General features: G+C 46.9%; 1 long non-coding RNA gene across 2 annotated transcripts; it reads right to left on the bottom strand.

Annotated features, from left to right (window-relative positions):
• Positions 1-303: 303 nt before the first annotated feature.
• Positions 304-9,985, bottom strand: LOC310830274. Of its 2 annotated transcripts, none has more exons than XR_014557520.1 (2): positions 9,817-9,985; positions 304-5,758 (listed from the first exon to the last, which is right to left on the bottom strand). It is a non-coding gene; the product is annotated as an uncharacterized lncRNA (long non-coding RNA). The 2 variants fall into 2 exon arrangements; XR_014557521.1 differs by lacking the exon at positions 9,817-9,985 and adding an exon at positions 9,556-9,715.
• Between the last annotated feature and the right edge of the window lie 2,470 nt (positions 9,986-12,455).

The following is a 12,455-nucleotide window of genomic DNA, read 5'->3' as shown; positions in this document are numbered from 1 at the left end:
GTCTTCCAGGGCAAGAATTAGCTCATCCATCCTTATTTTTAATCATCCATGGTGCATCAACAACCTTTTCAGAAGAACCCAGATCCGTTCCTGTTTACAAAAGCTTTGTGGTAAATCGCCTGGAAGCAGTGAATAGCCCCCCATCAGTGATCAGACAAGTTGCTAATTCCAAGCCTGCTTATGAGACACTTGATGTTGTTAAGCTGATGTAGAGCTGCATCTCGTTGGTCATACCAGATGAGTGAATTCATATCACACCCTGAATTCACACTGGTGCTGCAAAAGCAAACAAGTCTCACTCCATTTATACCACAGAGTACACACAACCCTGGCTTTAATAGTCTGCAAAACAGCTTCTTCGCAAGTTGTAGTGTGGTCCCCATATACATGCGTGCTGTTGTGCTCCAGCTCACACCTTGCATATTCAACAACAAGCTTCATTTTGTCCTCATTTCAAAAGCTATTTCCACACCGCCTCCATTTGGAAATGTATTGCGTATTTCTGCACTTCCAGAACGGGGAAGATAACAAGACAATTTCCCATAGAAGTTGGGAGTCTCTCTTAACGTTCTTCTGCCAGAGGGGTATCTGTGGCAACCAGAAATTCCAGCTCCAGATGGGTAGCCAAGATTGAGGGGCTGGAACAGGGAAGACAAAGCGACATAAAAGTAGGGTGTGGGTAGGTGCTCCCACTCTGGGTCTCTTGTGCTCTCTCCTTCGGCGCCATGTGCTCCTGCACCGATTCCAAGGGGCGAGAGGTCTTGGATACTGACCATATCTGTGCTGTGGATGGAGCATCCCCCTTCCCCTCCCCCAATGCTCAGCTGCCAAAGAAACAAGAGCCCAGCGTTACAAGGGGGTGCTCCATAATTTGCTCTCCCCATTGCAGCCATTTGGACACCGGGACCCAGTGCACGGACTGCTCCCCCCCCCCCCAAGACACAGGCCAGGGAGGGGTTGCTCTTGCTGCTGCTCATTGCTGGGATCCTCAGAGTGATGCTCCGTCCAAGAGCGGGGGGCGGGGGACGACTCCTTGACTCCTCCCCTCTCAATCTCCACGTCAGGGATTACGAGCTGTGGGGAAAAGTGTGCGGGGGAATTTGTACGATGACTGTAGGCCTTGTGGCTGGCCCCATTTTACCACTTCACCTGTGCTGTGACTCTTAAAATCGACAGCTGGCCACCCACACCCCCGCCACAAATGTGCCATGCAGCTGACCGCCCCACTCCTGCTCCTCTGAAACCGTAGTTCTGTGCCATACAGCTAAGTCCTTCCCACGACCGTTAACCATGTGGCGTAGCACGCTGCTTGTCTGAGCCACGCCACGTTTCTGTACTACGTGGCTCCCATCACACATGTGCCCATAACTCCATGACGTAGGGTAAACCTTGTGCATCCGACATCCCATCAAGGCCAGCAATGTACCCTTTTCCCTTCATGACCACAAGATTAACCCAGGCATGCAAAAAAAGAAAAACCCAACTGGTGGTAGGCCCCAGGCAAATAAACGTTTACGTGGGCAGCCAGGATATTCACAGAACCTTAAGAAGTTTCAGCTTTTGCTTTTATGAAAATAAGGTGGATTTCTAGCCCTCATGGTTGGGAGAAAAGTAGGGCGGGCAAAGTGAAGTTTCTCAAAAGACTCAGCTGAGACTGCCATTGGTCATAGCCTCTAAGAAGGAGCTCCTGTTGCAGAAGCTGTGTTCTCGGTGAGTGCTCTAATGCCCCCAGTCTAGCATGTGAAGGGGATTTAGGAGGTCCACATAGGCAGGGTTTTCAAGGTGGCTGCCTGCAGCCTAAGGAAGAGGCAGGTGCAGAACCTCAAGAGGTCTAGGGAGGCAGCCGAAATTGCTGGAAGGAACAGGCAGAGGCAGCCAAGTAGGAACAACTAGGCCACAGAGGGACGAGAGAAGGGTACCGGCAGCCATTTGGATACAAGAGGCTGGCCACTAGGGTGGAAGAATTAAGGACTTAAATAGGCGTGAGGGGTTTTTGTGCTTGGGCAGCACTTTTGCCAGCTGATGTTGGGCAAGCGGGCCACTGGATGTTTTGAGCGGAGTCGCACACCTTCGCCCCATTTGCATAGCTGGGTTAACCCGGTGCCATGGCTCTGTGCCACGTGGCTTTGTGTGTGCCTCCCTCTCAGGGTGCCTCTCGCCATATCACTCCTGCCCAGCCGCCTCGTGATGTCCCTTTCTGTCGCTGCCACGCCCCAACGCGATGCCATGCGGCAATTCCCACTGTGCCTGCAAAGCCACAACTCCATACCACGTGGCCTCGCCCTGGCCCCACCCCAGCTCCAGAATCGTGGCTGTCGTTTGCCCCACTGCGCCCCAAGAGTCGCCGAGGCCACACTGTAGTGCCACGTGGCGAAATGCCCTCCCCCTCACTGTGTGGATAATTGACACCTGCCGCTGACGCTGCACCGGAGTGCTGCTGGTCGAGCGGCCATCTTTTCTTTTCTTTTAAAAAAGGGCTCTTGTCTCGTCTCGTCGGACTGGCCGCACTTGGCACCTCCTGTCCACAGACCCCAACAAGGGAGCGAAACGAAACAAAACTTTAGAATGTCTTCCATAATGATGATGTTGCGGGGAGGCAGGAAACACGGTCTCCTCTCCAATTATGGGTGGGAGGGGGGTATCTGTGCTGCCGTTCTCAGCTCCTCACGTGGGCGGCCCTCATAGATTCATGTCCCAGCTCTGGGTAAGTGGGGGAACTAAAGCTACTTGATTAACGGGGTGGGTAGGGAGAAAGAGAACAGTTATGGGGAGAAGGATCTGGAGCCAGGACTCTTGGGTGCTCTAGGAGGGAGAAATGGGGGCTTCAAAGATTGATCATGGTAGGGGAACTGGACCAGTTCTCCTGGGTTCTTTAAAAGAGGCATGGGTGACCTCATAGGGAAATGATGCCTAGGAGATGGAACAGGAGGAACAGTCAACGCTACATATGTAATTTTGGGAAGGGGGGCTTGAAAGGTAACAGTTATAGATTGTATGATTGGAGGTATATGGCCTACTTTGGGAGAATAATTAATTGGAGGGTCCTATTTCTTAGAGCCATTAACTAGCAGTTCTTGTGCACAGGAGACCCCAACTTTGATCCCCAAGAAATTCTCTGTTGGATTGTGGAGAGGAAAGGGCAGGCAGTGCCCAAGGAAGTGCCCGTCTTCCCTCTGGGCCTTCTCCATAGTGGAGCCTTTGGCAAGAGCGCATTATGCTCTGTACTCCCTCCCCCACTTACACTACTGCTGTTTCCATATCACTGCAAGGGAAGGGGAAAGATCCCAAACTTGGGGAGAAGTGTATGATTTAAGAGGAATGAAGCAAGCAGGACAGAAACTCCAGAAGGCAGGATTCCTCAGCTTTCTAGAAAGAGTGAGCATCTACTTAGTCAAAATTTGGATAAGATATTGCTTTTAGCTAAAGATCTAGTCCTCATATTTGGGCAGAAAGTGGGATCTAATGCATATGGGGTGAAAGGGGATTTAGGAGTCACCCAGGGAATCCTGAGTTCTTTAAAAAGACACTTGGGCTGAATGGGTTGAGGCAGAGGCAGAACTCCTGGGTTCTCCAAGAAGGGATTATAAATTTCCCAGCATTAAACTGGGTTGTCTGAGGGTGTACTGGTCCTAGAAGGGTTGAGAACCGCAGCATTGAATCCTCTTGCCTTAATGTACTGAAATGAAATATGTAATGTTGACTTTGTGATTCAGGGATCTGTTCCCTGGGAATGATTATTGGGGAGGGGGAGGGGAGGGGAGGGGAAAAGGGGTGGTAATGCCTGCATTTGACACTGGGTTGTGTTTTGATTTTTGTGGTTGCTGGGTGGGGGACAGGGGCTACAGGGAAGGAGGTTGGTACACTCCCCTCCACCCCATTTAATCCTCTCCTCTGGTGTGAGTCACCAAGTTTATAATTGCCCTCCACACCTGGCCTTGTAGCACCCAGGTGTGATGTATAATAGACTCCCCCCCCTCTTTCATCTCACCCCCCTCCACCCACATTTTTCTTGGAGAGAGCCCAGAAATCCCAGTTGTTAACAACTGCACCTTTGCAATGACCCAAGAGGTGTGGTTTCTTCATCTCTCAAGATTCCTACCCAGTTCCTGACTTGCCATCTCATCCTCAAGCCTGGCATAGAATTTCTGCTCTAAGGGCCCACTTTGGTCCCAAAAGGTCTTCACTTCCCACCTCATCCCACAAAGCCCAACTGGGTGGATCTGAATTATTCACTTGAGGGTCTAATCTGGTTCTTGTGCTGGGAGAATTGGCTCCTGCCATTCTAGAACCTTCTCTTGGCTACATGCTCTAGAGTGCCAGGGTTCTAGGTCTCTGCTCTAGAACCCAGCCACTTTATTTATTTATTTTTGCCCTTTGCTAGAGAAAATGGCTCTTTGCACCATCTGCACTCCCACCCCTAGAGCGGTTCCTCAACCCAGGATTCTCAGCCCTCCTTTCACCCCGTGAAGAAACTGTACCTCTAGGAAACCTCACCCTGAGAGCAGAATCTCCAAGATGAATGTAATTGATCCTGTGCTGACTAAGCCCATCCTATGGCATCCAGGCAGGACAGACTAAATCACCCACGCTCTCTCTCTCACACTCCCTTTTTACCTTCCTCTACCAAACCTCTTGTCCTGGGCCAGAGGCCCTGTCTCTGCCTCCAATGCCTGTGCAGAGCAACTAATGTAATTTACTGATTTTATTTGCAAATATAAACTCTATGGGATACAGAGGGGGGCCCCAGGTGTTTTTGCATCCGTTTATGTGAGAGAAAGAGGAAGAAGCAAGGCTATAACTTAGCCATATGCAGTGTTTTCCGATAAACAAAAGGTATACTGCTTGCCAAGTTACTGCTAAACCTGGTGGAGTTTTACCAGGCAGGAGGCAAAACTGACAGTAAGGATCTGCTTTAGTTTTCCAAGCTGATTATCTGGGGTGGGTGGGTGAAAGACACCAACATCCTAGGAAATCATACTGATGAAAAGGTGTCGAGCTAGTGTTTATTCCTTGCAAAGTCACAGATACAGCCCTTTGCCTACCATTCTCGATCATCGCTGGGCTATTTTTGCAAAAGTCCAGCCAATCAAGCACTAACTGAGCTCAGATATATCTGAGGCCTTTTCACAACACAAGTAATTTCCTGCGATGCATCTCCACACTAGGCTGGTTTCACCTCACTTTTTTTTTTAAAAAAAATCTCTTGCACTAGGAAGTAAAACTTTTTTTTTTTAAGGCATACGTGGGTCCGATACTGAAAATGTTAGAGCATGGGTGGGAAACCGGTGGCCTTTTAGATGTAATTGGACTCCCATGAGCTTCAACTAGCATGGCCAATGGTCATAGATGATGGGAGCTGTAGTCCAACAGCACCTCAAGGCCATCAGGTTGCTCATTCCTGCTGTAGTCCAGTTATGTAGTCCATTGCCAGCCCCTTCAATAATGTCCAGGGGCATGGTTTAATGGCACAAAATGAAGCAGACATGTTGAGGCCAAGCTGGCCTGGGCTTTGTCAGTTCTTGGATGGAAGATTATCAGGGAATATATTGCCTTAAACACCAATGAGGAAGAATTATGAGCGTGTGGGGGTAGGCAGATAATGAACTAATGAATAACCAATGTGCAAAAGGCCGCAAGAGGTAAATCAGGAGCAGGGGACAAACTCCATCAGCTCTGTTGCCGCAGATCCAGTACTCATACCTGATCCCATGAACATATCTATCCAGACATCACCTCCTGGGAGTTGGGCTGTTGAGGCCTGTAAATGAGGGAAACGAACAGAACAAAAGATTTCCCTTGCTGGTAAGACCAATAGCCCATCTTGATTAGTCTGTGATTTCCAACAATGGCATGCAAGAAATGTCTGTATCGCTCAACAGACATTTGAGGCGCTGCCTGACCTTACACCATTCTGTTCTAGACTAGTATTGTGCAAGTATGCAGGAATAATAACAATTCTGAAAACATTCTTTGGGGGAAAAAATGAAATTTGGGGACTCAGGAAGGTAGGAGCAGGCAGGCAACTAGTGCTATGCCCCTCAGCTCCCTCTTATAATCATCCTGACATAACACTACATATCTGGAGTGGATGCAGGCAAAAGAAGATGTACAGGATAGCAGTTCCAGGCCTGCTGTGCAGCTATAGACTATCTAGCAACTATCCATACAGCAAAACTTCCTTTATAAGAAGAGGAGCCAGGAGGCAAGAGAACAGAGGCAAGAGTAAAGTAGATCCATGTATGGGAGTAGCAAAGGAAACCAAAGACACTGGGCTCTATCCAAGTAAGTCACACTTCAAGAGTAGACCCACTGAGATCATGCTCATTGATTTCAATGGTTCTACTTTGAATATAGCAGGCAGTTGGCTACAACCCAATGTCTGGAAAGAGACCAAACAAGCCATCTCTTTTCTGTCAGATTCCACAGCAAGTTCTCTGGGTAGTCTACACGCAGCCTAACCTACCTCACAGGATTGTTGTGAGGATAAAATTGGTTCGGGGACAGAGCTGCATATACTGTGAGCAACTTGGGAGGATGGGTAGAATAAAAATATAACTGTTATTCATAATAACATTCTCCACCCCAACTAGCCACACTTGAGAGAATGTCTGAATAGAAATTTGGCAGACATTTACTAGCAAGTCTCTGGCCTCACTTCGCATCAATGGAGACTACAGGGCTGCACTAACAATCAGGGAGCCTGATTCCCCAGCAAGTGTCTCTGCACGGCCAATGGGCTTTGGATCAGACTGGGGTCATGCCCTCTGAGGCAGGCTTAGGGGTCTAATCCACCATCCCTCTGAACTGAGTAAGGGGCACGTCCTAACAAAACTGCAGAGAAGAACACACCGCATAAGAAAAATTCCTGCAAGCAAGGTGACTCGAAGCCACATAAAATATTACTGGGGTGTCTTTCTGTAAAACCTGAGTTAATAAGAAAATCCACCCACTCCATTTATGAGCTGGATAACGTCCTGAACCTGAATGAAGAACACTAAGGAAACTCAAGAAGCAGTTGTATTTCCCTTGCTCCTCACCTGCTACATACCTGAAATACCATACCCAAATTAATCCCTTCTGCTGTATGAAATCAAGATCAAGATTCCTATGGTATGGCAGAAATCATAGGGCCAAACTAGAGGGGTTTTTTAACACATAGCATACTGCTCCAGAGTTTGTTCTTCCTTTATAAAAGGAATGTTTTATTAAAATCATCTCCATGTGCAAACTGCACGGTTGGTAAAGCTTCCCCTTTGTGTTCTAAACATAGACCACAAATTACTGTGAGTTTGAGTGTCATCTGGTCTTAGGGGAGAGTAAATCCAAAGCTCATTTCGTTTATTTTCTCCTGAAGCTGAAGGAATGAGTCCTTGGCAGTAGGGCTCAAATACTTCCAAAACAACTAAAGAGACTAGGGTGTGTAAGATAGTTCAGCCAGACTGGGATAAAGCTTTCTGTAATTCTATTTTAGGGGGGTCCCTAAAGAAAAAGGAAGCAACCCATAAGGAAAATTATTCCTTCCAATCCGATCCATCCCAACTGGGCTATTGCGTTTCTGTAGAATCTCTTCCAATGGTGGTGGAGGAGAGGAGAGATAGCTCTCCTGCATTCTGGATTCCCTGCAAGAATCACACACAGAGAGAGCAAGACATGGATCTGCATCCTACATATTAAGCAAACATCTATTTTGACACTTTTTAAAGGAAGGAGGTGGCCCTTTTTAGGTATTAAGCCCCCAATCATCATTCAGCTTGCTAGGAAAAACCTCATTCCCTGCTATGATGAAGTTGATTACTAGTTCCCAGTTTCTTATTGACAGGACAGTTCAAAATAGTGTAATCAGAAAATTTGTTTAAAAACTAAAATTTGTATGTCTATAAACCTCAAAATCAGCTTTGCCATGCTCCATATCATCATGAGTATGGGACTGTCCCTTTCAAGATTCACAGTAATTGACTACTCCAAACTGTTGTGTTTCCACAACATTCGTAAGTTCCCATAACATTCACAACAGACAATAACAAACAAGCTAGGGGTATGCACTCCACAATGAGCTTTGGGCCAACGCATATTGTACCTCCACACCTCCAGGAGAGTGTTCTCTATAAGATGGCATTGAATCACATCTACCCAAATGTTTATTTTGGGCACAGGACAATGTTAAACATAGCACCCATACCAAAATGTGTAGAGAAGAACCGGGGTATACACCATAAAACTTTGTGCCACCCCAAATCATGCATCTGCACCTCCAAGAGAGTATCTGCTACAAGAACACATCAAATATCCAGCACAATGCTTCTTTTGGACACTGTCAAGCATGACACTCCCATGGCAATAATATCCAAAATATGTAGAAAATAATAAGGAACTGTGTACGGACATAACAAAATAAGTTTTGGGTGACCCAAATCATACCTCCACACCTCTAGGAGAGTGTCCACTATTAGACAACATTGAAATGCACCTGGACCAATACTTTCCCTGAGCACCGTTAAGGGTACATATCCACAACTATAATAGCCAATACATGTGGGAAAGAGTAAGGAGTAAGAATTTACCGCTTCCTTGAATAAAATACAGTTTTTAAATGTTTTAACAACATAAAGGTTTTCTTGTGATACTGGATATATAATTTAATTGGATATTGTATATTGGGTACTGGACATCTTAACTATATTATTAGCCAAAACAACTGATTAGGCTGAAATAGAAAATAATGTTTGAAAGGTTGCTTTGTTTGGTACATAATGTTTAAGTAGATAATGACACTTTCTCTTATTTATTGAAAAAATGTAGAAAAGAATAAACAACCGGGGGTGTACACCCCAAAATAAGCTTTGGGCCACCACAAACCATAGATCCACACATCCAGGAGACTGTCCTCAACGAAATGGCATTGAGTCGCATCCAGCTCAATGCTTTCCTTGGGCACGATACACTATAAAAAGGCATGTACCCATGGGCTGAAGGTGTACACCCCAAATTAAGCTTTGTCACTGCAAACCACACATCCGCACCTCTAGGAGAGTGTCACAGCACTGAGTCATGGCCAGTTCAATGTGAGGCCAACACCACATACAGAACTCACAGCTAGGGTTGCTGTACTGTATCGCGAAGAGCCAAAAAAGAGGACACGCTTGCCAACTTCTGCTTTTAACTATGGATTGCTGTGACTCTACCCATAAAAAAGAGGGTGCGTCCTGGGGGAAAAGAGAACATATGGCAACCCAATGGCAGGAGAACCAACCATCCCTTGCCTTTTGGGGATGGGAGGCAGTGTTATTAACTACGTATTTTGCAGGACCGTTGCTTAAGATACCCTCCATGTCCAATCCCGTCCATGTCCCTCTCACCACCTGCCCAACTCAACCAAACCTTAATCCAGGGGTTCCCAACCATGGGTCTCCAGCTGTCTGAGGACTGCAACTCCCATCATCCTTGACCACTGTTCCTGCTAGCTAAGGATGATGGGAGTTGTAGTAGAAATAAAAAAACAACACCCAGCTGGAGACTCAACTTTGGGAAACACCTGCCCTGCTTAGAAAGACTCACAAGCTCTTTCTGCAGCCTACTGGATGGGGGCAGCCGTTGCCCAAAAACATAGGGAAGGCGAGGCCGCGACAGTCGGGGTTCTCCAGCCTTGGTCCTCACCCCCCATGTCGTTGGACTATAGTTCCCATCATCCCTAACAACTGGCTATATATTTTTGTAGACTTAACAACATCTGGGGACCCAAGAGCTGACGGGCCTGAGAAACATCTGGCGGGAACAGCCGCGGCCTGCGTCCTTCCTCCGAGCGCGCACAGTGCCTACCCCGGCCTCGCCTCAGAGGGGAAGCGGGAGAAGGACGGCAGCGGCTTTGACCGCCGGGCTCTCCCCCTGTCAGGTTTCAGGAGGAGGCAACGGCGTCAGAACGCCATGGTTACCCTCAGCCACCGGCGCTTTAAGTTTCCCTCACGCGGCGCGGACTACATTTCCCACCACGCACTGCGGCGCATATGCGACGGTTCTCTTTTATTTCTACCCCGCCGGGCATGCTGGGTCGCGTAGTCCGCCTATCCCGAGGCATGCTGGGAAATGTAGTCGCGGCTGCTTCTGTCATGCTGCATTGAAGTCTCGCTGAACTCAATAGGACTCGCTTCACATTAAACATGCCTAGGTCGTGCTGCCCGTCTCTAAAAAGTCTTTTTATGTCACAGGCGGGGGGGGACCCCAAATAGCATAAAATAAGGACATTAAGCAGCAGCAAAAGGTGTTGAGGGCAGCGATAGACATGTTCTGCCACAGGTCCCTCAGAGGCAAAATCTTGCTCTTGGCACCTGCCAACCATGCCAACGGCGAGAAGCCGATGACTGCCATTCACGTTGCAGAAATGCCCTTCGGATGGCCGAGTGCATTCTGCACATGTGCAGGGGCACTCTTGCGGCTGTTATTACCCACTCTGTCTCTTCTCGGGGGGCTTCTGACTATCGTGTTTTTGGTGGCAGGTGAAAAGGCTCCTCCTGGCTTATACTACAAATAAAAGCCCACCGAAAATGTATGAAAGGATTTGAACATACAAATGACTGCAGGACATTGATCCTTAGAGTTTCATCCAAGTGGATTGCACATTATTCTGGAAGGAACCATAAAGGCATATGATAATGCAAGTTGACGCACAATAAAAAAATTTGCCGCTTCCCAAGAATTAAGCCTCCCTTGCTTATAGCGAATGGAAATAGTTGTTGAAATGTACGCGAACATTTCAGCTTTCGTGGCCTGGAGATAAGCTGGAGCCAGGAGCAGAAGAGCTGCCCTGATAGAACCAGTTTAGGTTGGTGGCCTTCCCGCTTTGGGGTCTGTCAGAAATCCTCCTCATTGCTCCAGAAGGAAACTATTCATCATTAACATTTAAAAAACAATTCTGGAGCTACTTTTTCTGGGTGGGTGGGGTGCAGCTTTAAAAGCAGGAAAACAGTTCAACCAACCAAACCATTCAACACCAAACCATGGAAATATTATCATTCTAGATTCTGGTGTCAAACACCTCATACTGGTTCTAGATTTGAAATTAAGATACTGTAAGCACTGCCAGGTTTCAGAGAAAGGCTCTTCTTACCTGTTCTCGGTCTTTTGGCAAAGGTTGCTCCAAGCAGCAAAAGGCCTATGAAATGGATTAGAGTCAACATTTCATGACTCAATTCAATTTCATGTATACTTGCACTGGGTAATCTCTGGCCCGGGGCAGCTAACTGGGAAGGTGTGTGTTCAGGTAGGTAAGTAGGTAGATAGGTAGGTAGGTGTTGCTTAGTGACCAGTCAGAGTGGCATGATCCTCACCGAGGTAACATCTGCTCTGATCAACTATGTAGTTCTGAGGGAGGTTCTTCTCAGTATGTTTGGTTGAATGTCTCTCTGCTTTGTACAAGGCCTGAGGTAAGAATGACAAAACCCCTCTGTTCCTTCCTCTTCATATTATGTTCTGTTTTGTTCAGCTTCTGCAGCAAAGTGCTATCAAGACCTTTCTCCCTTTTTTCTCATCTGCCTTAATTAAGTGGCTTTGCCTGTACTCCATCCTTTATGCATACTGAGGTTGGAATCCTAAGTACACTGGCTAAAGCAGGCCGGACCAACTTTTTTCACATTCCCTGTTAGCCAACCCTCCAAGTGCTGTATGCCAGAGATTTTTGTTCTTTCCTCATTTTCCTTTTGTTTTTTGTCCCCTCTATATCACAATTGCTTTATAATTGAAATTCTTTCGATAAAATATGAATACCAAAAAAAGCCAGCAATAGGTGTGGCCCAAACACTGGAGTCTAGATGTGGTGCAGCAATAAAACTGCTAGCACATTACAAAGCTAAGCAGGGTCTGACATGGTTTTTAATTGGATGGGGAACCATGTGTTCAGATTCCAGCATTGCAGAAGGTTGGATCAGATGACCCAAAGGGTCCCTTCTAGCTACAATTCTTTCACTCTTTCCTCATTCCTAAGCCTCTTTGCCTTTCACCTCCCTTTCTTTTGCTCTCACATTTATTTGTTGTTACTCACCCTCTTTCATCCCCGCTTTTCTGTTCTCTCAAATCTTCTTTTCTTCCTACTTCTCTCCTAATTCTTTCCTCCCCACCAATGCCCTATATACATCCACAGCACATATTATATACATATGCACACACGATTTCTACTTCCCTTTAAAAAATCTCAACAACTACAAAAATTATGCTTCCTGTGTGTGACCCACTTTAGGTCTGCAAATGACGCACTTATCCCAACCTACCAGTTAAATACTAGCAAACCAGGCGTCGTCAACATGTAGTGCCCTGAAGATGTTGGGATACAGCCTCCATCATCCCTGACTATTGGCCATGCCGGCTGAGGCAGATGGGAGCTGAGATCCAGAGTTGGTCACCTCTGAACAAGGCCATGCCAAGGCTCAAAACTACAAACCCCAAGCCCTAGAAGACATAGAATCATA

The sequence above is a fragment of the Podarcis gaigeae genome, assembly GCF_964106915.1.
Source record: "Podarcis gaigeae genome assembly, chromosome: 13".
In the NCBI taxonomy this organism is placed as follows: Eukaryota; Metazoa; Chordata; class Lepidosauria; order Squamata; family Lacertidae; genus Podarcis; species Podarcis gaigeae.
The sequence above is the reverse complement of the archived record's forward strand: the minus strand, read 5'-3'. Positions and strand labels throughout refer to the sequence as shown.